Consider the following 11,518-nt stretch of genomic DNA (forward strand, 5'->3'; position numbering starts at 1 on the left):
AAAGATAAGTCAAAGGGTACCCGCCTCAAATAGAAGGTACAATCCAAATCCGAAGTCGAGACGCCCGTCTCGAATCAGAGTCCTGTGTCTAACAACATATATATTTTATTTAGCTAAATCCAAATGAAATAGCTAAATAAAACTCTCAATGCTAAATCAGGGCAAAACCCTAATCACCACAATCACAACTTACCAATTTAAATCTAATGGTCGATTAGGGTTAGTTACCTAATCCCTGATCACCAATTAGGTTATAAATCCAACGGTTGACTAGGGTTAATTACCCTAACCCTAACCATTCCATTAGATTTATTCTACACAAATAAATCTACACAATTTAACAACTAATTACAACATGTATTAACTAACGATATACTAACATATCATCTCCAATTTATTCCTACACATAAATGGCTAATCAATCACTGATCAATTACCTCAATCTCCAACCTTTGCTCTTGATCCGTAGCCAAAGAAGTGCTGCTGGAACCAAAACAAAACAAACCTCCCTGGAATTAATCAGATCAAAAAGAGATTAGATCTCAACACAAACCTATCACCAACTAAGTCCAAGAAACAATCTACTCATCTTACCTCCTCCTCTTCAATCCCGTACCCTAATCAATAGCAAGGCAGAGGAGATCCAAGATCCAATCCAGGGAAAACCTAGCACGAGTCTGATCTGATTCCTTCCCTAATCCAAGCAACACCTCCCTGATACCAACCTCTCCAAACCCGAGACCTAATTCCACCGTCAAGAAGATTAGGATCGGTAAACAGAGAAGAAAACCAAAACTCTAAAATCCACAGCTAGGGTTAATAGCTTACCTTCGAAACCCTAGGGCATCTTCAAGCCGGCGATCGAATCGGGGAAGAGAGGGTCGGCAGAAACGAGAAGAAAGATCGGGGAAGGGTTGAGCAGAGGAAATCAAGATAATTCGTGCCTCCTTGATTGATTTCCGGCAAGCTCCGCAGATAGATCTACACCGGCGATCGTCGGCGTCGACTCGTCCACGCTCGGCGTCGGTTCGTCCCCGTGAGAGTCTTCAGAGAGATTAGAGCGAGAAGGAGAAGGCTTCGGCTAGATCTGAGCTAAAGGATCGATGCCGGTAGAAGGAAGACCGCCGGAGCTGAAGCCTTGCTCCCGTCGGCGCCGATCGCCCGCGAGAGAGAACAGAGAAGAGAGGGGAGATCGGGATCGCGTCGGGGCAGAGAGGGGAGGAAGAACTCGGTTAAAGGATTAAGTCGGGTTCGGGAAAAAGAAATAAAAAAGGAAATTTATAATTAACACTTTTCCTCACTTAAGCGGGTATCCCAAACAGGCTTTAATCCGAACCCGAAATTGATCCCCTCAAAATCCGTCATACGAGCTCTGAAAAATTCCTAGAAAATTTCTAAAAATTCTGAAAAAATTCTATAAGGATATTTTCCAAATAACCCTATTAATTGAATTTTCCGAGATCTCACAAAGAGGGTCGGGTCGTTACATCTAGGAAATAATCCTTAAATAAATCTCCAACCTTTGTACTTAGCTGACTACCACAAAATAGCAACTGTTGACTAAGGTTAGTCAATTTGAGTGTTTAGTCTTAACTGGTTTGTTACTAGCTAAAGTACTTAAATTGATCAATATATATATTTTAAAGCCCAGATATAATGATGCACTGACATAAGTATCTAAAATCTTAGGCTAAGTCGTAAACATCTCACATCATTCTATGTTTCATAATACACAAGCAAGGTATCCAATTATACTTGTGAGATGCTGATTACTAAAACTATAGTAGCATGCAATTCTATAGTAAGTCCTAAGCTATTCCAAAAAGATAAAATATTTTGAAAGTAATTTTTAAAAATAAATTTTGAAAAAGGGAATTTGAAACCAAGCCCTAGGTGCTTGTTTTAATCCGTATAGTGCCTTTTTTAGTTTAAAAACATGGTTTGGATATTTTAAGTATTGGTGCGGGAAGCATCAGACGATCAAACATGAGTTTTGATTATGTCAAAGGATCCAAAGTTAAGTTGTATTGTGATCTAATAAGATTGATTGAGCTTGCAGGAAAGACCTAAGTTGTCTTAGAAAAAATTCCTAGTGGATTTTAGGCAGGTGGAAAACCCTTGGAGGTGGTAACCCTAGGTCCTAGGGGGTGGTAACCTTAGATGATGGAAAGTCCTAACTGCAGTTAGGCAGGTGGAAAATCCTATGAGGTGGAAACCCTAGGTCCTAGGGTGTGGTAATCGTAGGTTATGGAAAACCCTAGGGGGAGGTAACCTTAGGTCTTAGGGGGTGGTAACCCTAGGTGAAAAGTCCAATTGGTCTGGAGGACCGGTCTGGTAATAGGTAACTTCTCTTGAGAAGAGTAGGTGAGGACGCGTTCCCTGATGAGGGAACAATAGACATCGGTTTAGCCTATGGTGTTTGAAGGAAATCCAACGTCAGAACTTGACTGTTCGAAGGCTGTCAATCATAATTAATTTTAAAATGTTAATTATTTTCAAATCATAATTAAATTATAATTATATTCAAATCATAATTAATTTTAAAATGTCAATTATTTTCAAATTATAATTAAATTATAATTATTTTTAAATCATAATTAATTTCAAAAAGTTCATTAGTTTCAAATCATAATTAATTTTAAAAGTATAATTAATTTAAATTAATTATAAAATTCACAATCAAAGTAAATTATTTTCAAATGATTTAATTTTTAAAATCTTAATCATAATTATTTTTAAATATTATCTAAAAAGTTTTAAAATTCAAAATTTAATTACTCAATCGTATATATTTTCAAATTCAAACTTAATTATTTTGAAACTCAAATTTAAAATACTTTTATCTTTAACATTTTGAAATCTTAAAATTCAAACTTATATTTTAAAATCTCAAATTCAGTATTTTTTTAAAAAAATTAAAATTTAACTTAAATTATTTTTGAAATATACTTCCATATCATAAATATTTTTCAAAGTTAAAGATAAAATCAACTTAACTTAACTCTGTCTCACACACAGTCATAAGCTGAACATGCTTGACAACATAGAATGAATGAGATAAAAAATTAGGAAACTAAATAATAACTTTTATTCTTTTTATTTACATGCTTGGACTCTACGACCCTCAAATATTTTTGGCATTAATTAAGGTGGAGTGACAGGAAGGTTAAGACATTAGTTTTTATTTTGTTAAACATTGGTTTTAAAAGTTAAACTTTTCAAAGGTTCAAAATACTTATGAAAGAGGAAGTTTAATTTTTTAAACTATTTTTGAAAAGAAAAATAAATTAATTTTGAAAAGATAGAAACTAAGTATTTGATAAAGTATTTTTCAACGAAATCATTTACTTAGTTAAGTATTTTTATCAAAATATTTTTAAAAGTTAAGTGTTTATTAAAATATTTTTAAAAGCTAAGCTTTTATGAAAATAAACCTTATTTAAAAAAAAATAAGTTCAAATATTTTTGAAAAAGGTTTTTTTAGCTAAGTACTTAAGCTAAGCTTTTATCAATTTTTTTTTAATTACTTAACTAAGCTTTAATCAAAATCCTTTTTAAGCTGACTACTTTTAGCTAAGCCTTTTTCAAAATCTTTATAAAGCTAAGTATTGAAGCTAAGTTCTTATCAGCTTCTTTTGAAAGTTAAGTACTTGAGAAAATAATTATTTTAAAAGCTAAAATTTAGCTAAGTTATTTTTTGGAAAAAGCTAAGACAGTTTCAAAACTTAAGATTAGCTAAGTTTTTTTACAACTAAGTAATTTTCAAAGTTTAAGTTTAGCTAAGTCATTGTTGAAAAAGGTAAGTCTATTCAAAGCATTTCTAATTTAGTTAAGTTATTTTCAAAGCAATTATTTTCAAAGCTAAGTTTAGCTAAGTTTTTTTAAATACTACCCTTCAAGGGGAGCTTAAAGTTAAACAAAGTAAAAAAAATTTTCAAACAACCTTCTCTCCTTTTAGATATATGTTAAAGGGGGAGAGAAAAGTGGGGGCATAAGGGAGATTTTTTACAAATTATTGTATTTATGCTCATGCATAAATTCCTTTATTTATTATTATGTTTTACTTAACTTTAAACTGTGTTGCCATAATAAAAAAGGGGGAGATTATTGGTACGGGAAACATTAGACAATTGAACCTGGGTTTTGATTATGTCAAAGGGTCTAAAGTTAAATTATCTTGTGATCTAACAAGATTGATTGAGCTTGCAGGAAAGATCTAAGTTGTCTTAGGCAAAAGTCCTAGTGGATTCTAGGCAGGTGGAAAAGCCTAGGGGGTGATAGCCCTAGATCCTAGGGGGCGATAACCCTAGGTAATGGAAAGTCTTAATTGTGGTTAGGCATCTGAAAAATCCTAGGGGGTGGTAACCCTAGGTCTTAGGGGGTGGTAACCCTAGGTTATGGGAAACCCTAGGGAGTGGTAAACCTTAGCGAAAAGTTTAGTTGGTCTGGAGGACCGGTCTGGCAACAGGTAACTTCCCTTGAGAGCAGTAGGTGAGGATGCGTTCCCTGGTGAGGGAACAGTAGGCGTCAATTTGACCTAGGGTTTTCGGAGGAAATTTGAAGTAAGTACCGGACAACCCGAAGACTGTCAAGTTATTGATCTATATATTATTTGCTATTGTGTCTAACTCTATTTTGCAAGAAACTAACAATTTTACAAGGTTAGACTTAGCCTTGATCGGTCGACTGAACCCCAGTACAGTAGGATCAGATTTCTAGAGATCAGACCGGATTCGATCGAGGGATTGGTCAATCGAACTGGGAATAAGCAGTGGTCGGATCTAGCAAGGTTGATCAGATTAGATAAGGCGGAGACCATCAGCTGATTTGTAACACCCCACCCTCCTCACTACTGGACTGTGAGGGCGGAGCGCTACTAGACTACTAACTTTACTTAACTAACATTGCACACATGTTGATAGTAATTCCTAAAACTCTCGAAGAACTCAAAACATACAATTAACTAGCAGCGGAAGACTAAATGACTCATCTAATACATTCTAGTCAACTCTTTGTTAATAAATTCTTATGCTAAATCCAAAGGCTTCTATAGTCCAGGCATCACACATCCATCCGCACCTCCTTGTCGCCTTCCTTTTCTATAACTTTTCCTTTGCTCTATCTGCAGTACGAGGAAAAAGCAACTATAAGCAAAATTGCTTAGTAAGCGCTATCTAACTCACAAAACTCGAATATGCATATAAGCTGAAAGAAATCTAGAAATTGAATGCTCGTCTAATAGCAAACGAAACTTAGCATACTGAAATACTAAACATGTAAGCAAATCTAAACAACATGTCAGTATATAAGAAAGTTTAACTTGCTGAATTTTAAACTTATGTGAAGCTTATTTCTTTTGTTTGAAAACTTATACTTTAATACTTCAAAATAATAATCAACTTTCTTCTGGGCCCAGGCGTAGTACCATCTTATGCGCGGCGAGCCACCAATCCTAAAAGAGCAGACCTCGGTCTACCAGGGCCAAGACCTCGGAATTGGACACCTGGATTTGTTTAACGACAACCTCGGAAGTCAGGTACTAGCCTCTTAAAAAGTAAAATACTTTATTATCTTAATTATTTCTTCTTTAAATGCCTTGGCATTTTAACACGCACCTTGTGTGCCAAAATCCCTAAAGTCTTGACTTTGGGATCTACTTAAGGCCTTGGTCTTTTTCTTTCTTTTCTTTATCTTGCTTATACTTGTTAATACCTTTATTAAAAAGATTTCTCATACAAAACTGCACTAAAATGCTTATTAACTCTGCACTGAAATGCTTAACAGAATTGCATGGAAATACTTAATAGAATTGTACTCAAATGCTTATTGAACTGCACTAAAACTAAATCTGCATACAAGCTTAATCAAATCCGCCTACAAACTTAATCAAAATTCTGCACTATAAGCTTAATTAAAAATATACACTATAAGCTTAATTAAAATCTGCACTATAGGCTTAATTAAAATCTGCACTATAAACTTAATTAAAATCTGCACTATAAGCTTAATTAAAATCTGCACTATAAGCTTACATAAAAATCTGCATTATAAGCTTAATTAAAATCTGCACTATAAGCCTACATAAAAATCTGCACTATAAGCTTAATTAAAATCTGGACTATAGGTTTAATTAAAATGTAACGACCCAATTTTCCTCATTAGGAGTTCTAAAAGTTCTTAAAAATATTCAGAAATACTTTAGAAAAATTCTAGAGATTTTTAGGAATTTATAGAATATTTTTATGCAATTTTTGGAGTTCGTTTGGTATTTTTACCAAGAGCAAGAAGTTTAAAAATAAAAGAAGAGATAAAAAGTGTTAAGATCGGGTTTTGAATCCAAGATCTCGGACCAAACTAGACCCTAACCAAAGTCAGCCAACCAACTGAGCTAAGCAAGTTTTGTTAATCATATATAGAACAAATAGTATTTAAAGAGTAGTTGGTAACAGAAAATAATTAAAAGAAAAAGGGAGTTCCGGCTAAGGTTCGAACCCGCAAACCCCCAACCGGGTCCAAGTCTTAAGCGAACGAGCTAGCCAAAAGACCAAGCAAGTATTTTGTAAACAAATTTATAAGGAATTGGTCTTAAGCCATAACAGAATATTGGATTATAAAAGAGGAGAACTTAGGGCTTGATGGATTACCGCGATCTAAAGTTTCCTTTCTCCTCTCCTCGCGTCTCTCTTCTGCGTGCGACGGCCGTGCTCGGGCGGAAGGCGAGGCAAGTTAGGGTTTTCACCTCCGGAGGCCAGCGAGGGAGCTAACGTCGGGAGCTCTTCACCATTTCGGGATCCTCTCGTCGAAGGGAAGCTGTGGACGCGAGGAATCGCCGGATTTGGAGTGTTGCCGAAGCCCTAGAAGCATTAGAAGGTTTCTCCTTCGGCTGTGAGTCAAGGGAACAAAGGTAAGTCGCTACTCACCTGCGGTAAGGGTAGCTCCGGGGTTTTTATTTCTTTTCTTTGCAATCCGAAGCATGCATGAACCCTAGTTTTCAGTTTGGTTTTGATCTTGTATTCTGTTCTTGTAGAATAGCTTCGAATTTTGGTTTTTCGGATAGGAATGAGTAAGCTAGTTCTGAGTTCTTGTTGAGATCGAATTCGTTGTTGTATTTGATCCTTTCTTTACTCCCGAGACCTAGCATTCTCGGTCCCTTTTTGGTTTTCTGGCAGTGGCACTGAACAGGAGTTTTGGGAAGTTTCGGTTTGTGCTTTGGAATGGGCATGAATGGTTTGGAGTTTTTTGGATAGGATTGAAGTGCTTAGAGATGTTTTTTTTATGTGTTCAGTTCATGAGTTGGTTGAGCAAATGTTGGATCGGATTCAAGGTTGATTAGAACCCTTAATGATGCTTTCAGATTTTAAGCTTAGGTTTGAGTTTTAGTTTCCTTCTTTGATTCAGATTAAGCTGTACCTACCTTCTTAGTTTCGGTTTATCTTGAAGTTTGCTGCCATGAAACCAAAAGTTAGTTATTTAGATTTGGAGAAGAGTAAACCTTTTGTGCTATAAGTTGAACAAGGATAGCCCATTAAACCTATCCTAGCTTTAGAGCTTGCATTGCAGATTTTTGATTGTCTAGCATGGCAGATTTTGAATGGTTAGCATTGTAGATTAGCATTTCAGATTTTACAAGAGCAGATTGTTATTAAGCTTAAATGCAGAGTTGTTGTTAGCTTGAATATGCAGAATTTTTAGTATGCAGATTTTGTTAAACTAGTATGCAGATTTCTGTTAAGTTATTATGCAGATTTTTATTAAGCTAGTATGCAGATTTCTGTTAAGCATTAGTGCAGATTTTGATAAACATTGTATGGGTAGATTTCTTTTGTATTCTGTGCATGATTATGTGTTACATAGTTAGTTTCATTCATAAATGCATACGAAAGATACCCTAATAGTATTTTGAGTTTAAGAAAAGCATAAGAAAGATAAAGAAAAGTATAAGAAAGATAAAGAAAAGAAAGAAAAGGCCGAGGCCTTAAGTAGATCCCAAAGTCGAGACTTTAGGGATTTTTGGCACACAAGGTGCCTATTAAAATGCCGAGGCATTTAAAGAAGAAGTAAATAAGCTAATAAGTATTTTACTTTTAAGAAGAGGCTAGTACCCGACATCCAAGAGCTTGTCGTTAAACAAATCCAGGTGTCCAATTCCGAGGTCTTGGCCCTGGTAGACCGAGGTCTGCTCTTTTAGGATTGGTGGCTCGCTACCCCAACCTATTAGGGAACGCGCATAAGATGGTACTACGCCTGGGCCCAAGAAGAAGTTGATTATTATTTTGAAGTATTATAAGTATAAGCTTTTGAACTAATAAAACAATGTGTTTACAAAAGTTTACAAGTATTAAAGAATAAGTTTTAAATAAGTGAAATAAAAGAATAAGTTTTTAAGTAAGTTTAATAAGAATCAGAAAGTGTTTAGAATTCAGTAAGTTAAATTCTTTATGCTAGCATGATAGTATAGACTTGTCTTACATGTTTAGCCTTTCAGTATGTTTCTTTACTATTAGAAGAGCATGAGTTAGCTTGCTGTTATTTGCTATTTATGAGCATGAGTAGCTTTTCATGTTAGCATTCAGTTTTAGCATGTTTTTATTTATACACATACATATCGAGTTTTTGTGAGTTAGATAGCGCTTACTAAGCAAATTTTGCTTATAGACTACACTTCCTCTTACTGCAGATAAAGGAAAAGAGAAGATTTAGTAAGGAAGGCGACAAGGTGGCGCGGATGGTGTGTGATGCCAAGACTATGGAAGCCTTGGGACTTAGTTTAGGAATTTATTAAGATTGTCATTTATTAAGAATGTATTAGATGAGTCATTTAGTCTTCCGCTGTTAGTTAATTGTATGTTTTTATTTTGTTTCCTCTATTCATTGCTTGCATGATTTGATTTCATTAAACTGCGTGGTGATGTTATTCCTTTTGTGTGCTTGATATGTGTTCCAGCCGCCTGTGGCTGTGTATGTTATGCTATGTATTAATGATTATGGTCACCGATACAGGGGAGATTCTACCAAAATTTTTCGGTAGGGTTTCCACGTGATTTTTAATCACACCGGTTAAGTAGAGTTAGTAGTTAAGTAACGGTCATCCTTAGAGAGTAGTAGTAGTAAGAAGGGTGGTCGTTACAGTTGGTATCAGAGCAGTTCCCATTCTCCAGCATCACACATCAGCACCATCCTTGCCGTCTTCAAGTAAGAAAGTATTTAAGTTTTCTTTTATACTTTTCTTATTATTTGCAGTATAGAGTATTTGTTTAGAAATGTTTAAGTAAGATAGAAGTTCTTGATTTCTTTTGTTTACATATGTATATATGTCTAGAAAGCGTAGGGACGATTTTAAGTTTCTCTACATAACTAGATGTCAAGAAGAGGACGTCCCCGTACCGTTCGTGCTGAGGACCGAGCACAGGAGAACGAAGAGCCCAGAATAGCTGAACCAAATCTTTCTGAAGTTGTTGCTCAACTCCAGAGACAAGTGGCGGAGCAACAACAAGTAATCGTCAATCTGATGGCGAATCAGCAGCCAGTCCCTCCCACTCCTCCAACTATTAATGTGGAAACTCCAGGGGTGACTGAGGTTCCACCAGCCGCCTTGGAAATCCCCACAGCACCTAGAAGACAAGAAACCTACCTGATACAGTGGTTGAAGCTGAAGCCAGAAAGTTTTTCAGGCACGACTGAGCCCTGGGATGCTCAGGCTTGGTTTAAGACACTAGAGAGCACCATAGAGCTTCTTGACTGGCCAGAAGTCGAGAAGGTCAAGTGTGCTTCTTTCTGCTTATCTGGAGATGCCCGTATGTGGTGGGAAAGAGTGAAGAGCAAGAGAATAGTCAATCAGATGAACTGGGCTGACTTCGAGACGGAGTTTTACGAAGAATTCTTTCGTCAACGAATCACCAACAAGCATTATGAGGAGTTTATAGAATTCAGACAAGGTGATCTGTCAGTGGAAGAAGCAGTCAAGAGGTTCAACAGGCTGGCTCGCATCTGCCCAGAGTTAGTAAGTACGGAGAAGGAACGAGTCAGACTGATGCTTAGGATGCTAAGACCAGTGATAGCACTTAATGTGAGTAGTGGAACACACCAGCCTCAGACTGGCGAAGAGCTGGTCAGCAGAGCATTAGTCGCTGAGCATTATTTGAACAACATCAAGGCACAACGAGAGCAACACAAGCCAGACAAGATAAAAAACAAGACAGTGGAGAATCAGGGACCCCAGTCAAGTGATCAGAATTGGAAGGGCAAGGGTAACAAAAGGAAACAATGGAATTTTGGAGGTAGCCAAGAGGAAGGCCCAGCAAACAAGCAGACCAAGTTTTCTCCCTGTCCTAAGTGTGGAAGAGTACATCCAGGAACCTGTCTTTTGGGTACAACTGGATGTTATTCATGTGGTCAAGAAGGACATCTAGCTAGAGCATGTCCTAACAAGTTTAAGGCACCTCAGCAACAGTTAGTGCAATATAGAGACGAACCTGCACAGTTACACCACATGACGACATCGCTAGAAGGACCCTGTCTCAGTCAGGGACGGTTGGAAGCCCCACCCGTTCCAACCAATGCCAGAGTATTTTCTCTTACTAAGGAAGAAGCTGCCGGTGCCCCACAATAGTCACAGAATTATTCTAAGTTCGAGGACGAACTTTTTATAAGGTATGGGGGATTGTAACGACCCAATTTTCCTCATTAGGAGTTCTAAAAGTTCTTAAAAATATTCAGAAATACTTTAGAAAAATTCTAGAGATTTTTAGGAATTTATAGAATATTTTTATGCAATTTTTGGAGTTCGTTTGGTATTTTTACCAAGAGCAAGAAGTTTAAAAATAAAAGAAGAGATAAAAAGTGTTAAGATCGGGTTTTGAATCCAAGATCTCGGACCAAACTAGACCCTAACCAAAGTCAGCCAACCAACTGAGCTAAGCAAGTTTTGTTAATCATATATAGAACAAATAGTATTTAAAGAGTAGTTGGTAACAGAAAATAATTAAAAGAAAAAGGGAGTTCCGGCTAAGGTTCGAACCCGCAAACCCCCAACCCGGTCCAAGTCTTAAGCGAACGAGCTAGCCAAAAGACCAAGCAAGTATTTTGTAAACAAATTTATAAGGAATTGGTCTTAAGCCATAACAGAATATTGGATTATAAAAGAGGAGAACTTAGGGCTTGATGGATTACCGCGATCTAAAGTTTCCTTTCTCCTCTCCTCGCGTCTCTCTTCTGCGCGCGACGGCCGTGCTCGGGCGGAAGGCGAGGCAAGTTAGGGTTTTCACCTCCGGAGGCCAGCGAGGGAGCTAACGTCGGGAGCTCTTCACCATTTCGGGATCCTCTCGTCGAAGGGAAGCTGTGGACGCGAGGAATCGCCGGATTTGGAGTGTTGCCGAAGCCCTAGAAGCATTAGAAGGTTTCTCCTTCGGCTGTGAGTCAAGGGAACAAAGGTAAGTCGCTACTCACCTGCAGTAAGGGTAGCTCCAGGGTTTTTATTTCTTTTCTTTGCAATCCGAAGCATGCATGAACCCTAGTTTTC

The 11,518-nt window shown here is 37.0% G+C and overlaps 1 long non-coding RNA gene across 1 annotated transcript; it reads right to left on the reverse strand.

The window, feature by feature from the left end:
- Window positions 1-472: 472 nt before the first annotated feature.
- Window positions 473-1,232, reverse strand: LOC121982855. The gene is made up of 3 exons (XR_006112299.1): window positions 829-1,232; window positions 595-742; window positions 473-509 (listed from the first exon to the last, which is right to left on the reverse strand). It is a non-coding gene; the product is annotated as an uncharacterized LOC121982855 (long non-coding RNA).
- Window positions 1,233-11,518: the final 10,286 nt, after the last annotated feature.

Source organism: Zingiber officinale, chromosome 5A (assembly GCF_018446385.1).
Source record: "Zingiber officinale cultivar Zhangliang chromosome 5A, Zo_v1.1, whole genome shotgun sequence".
Lineage (NCBI taxonomy): Eukaryota > Viridiplantae > Streptophyta > Magnoliopsida > Zingiberales > Zingiberaceae > Zingiber > Zingiber officinale.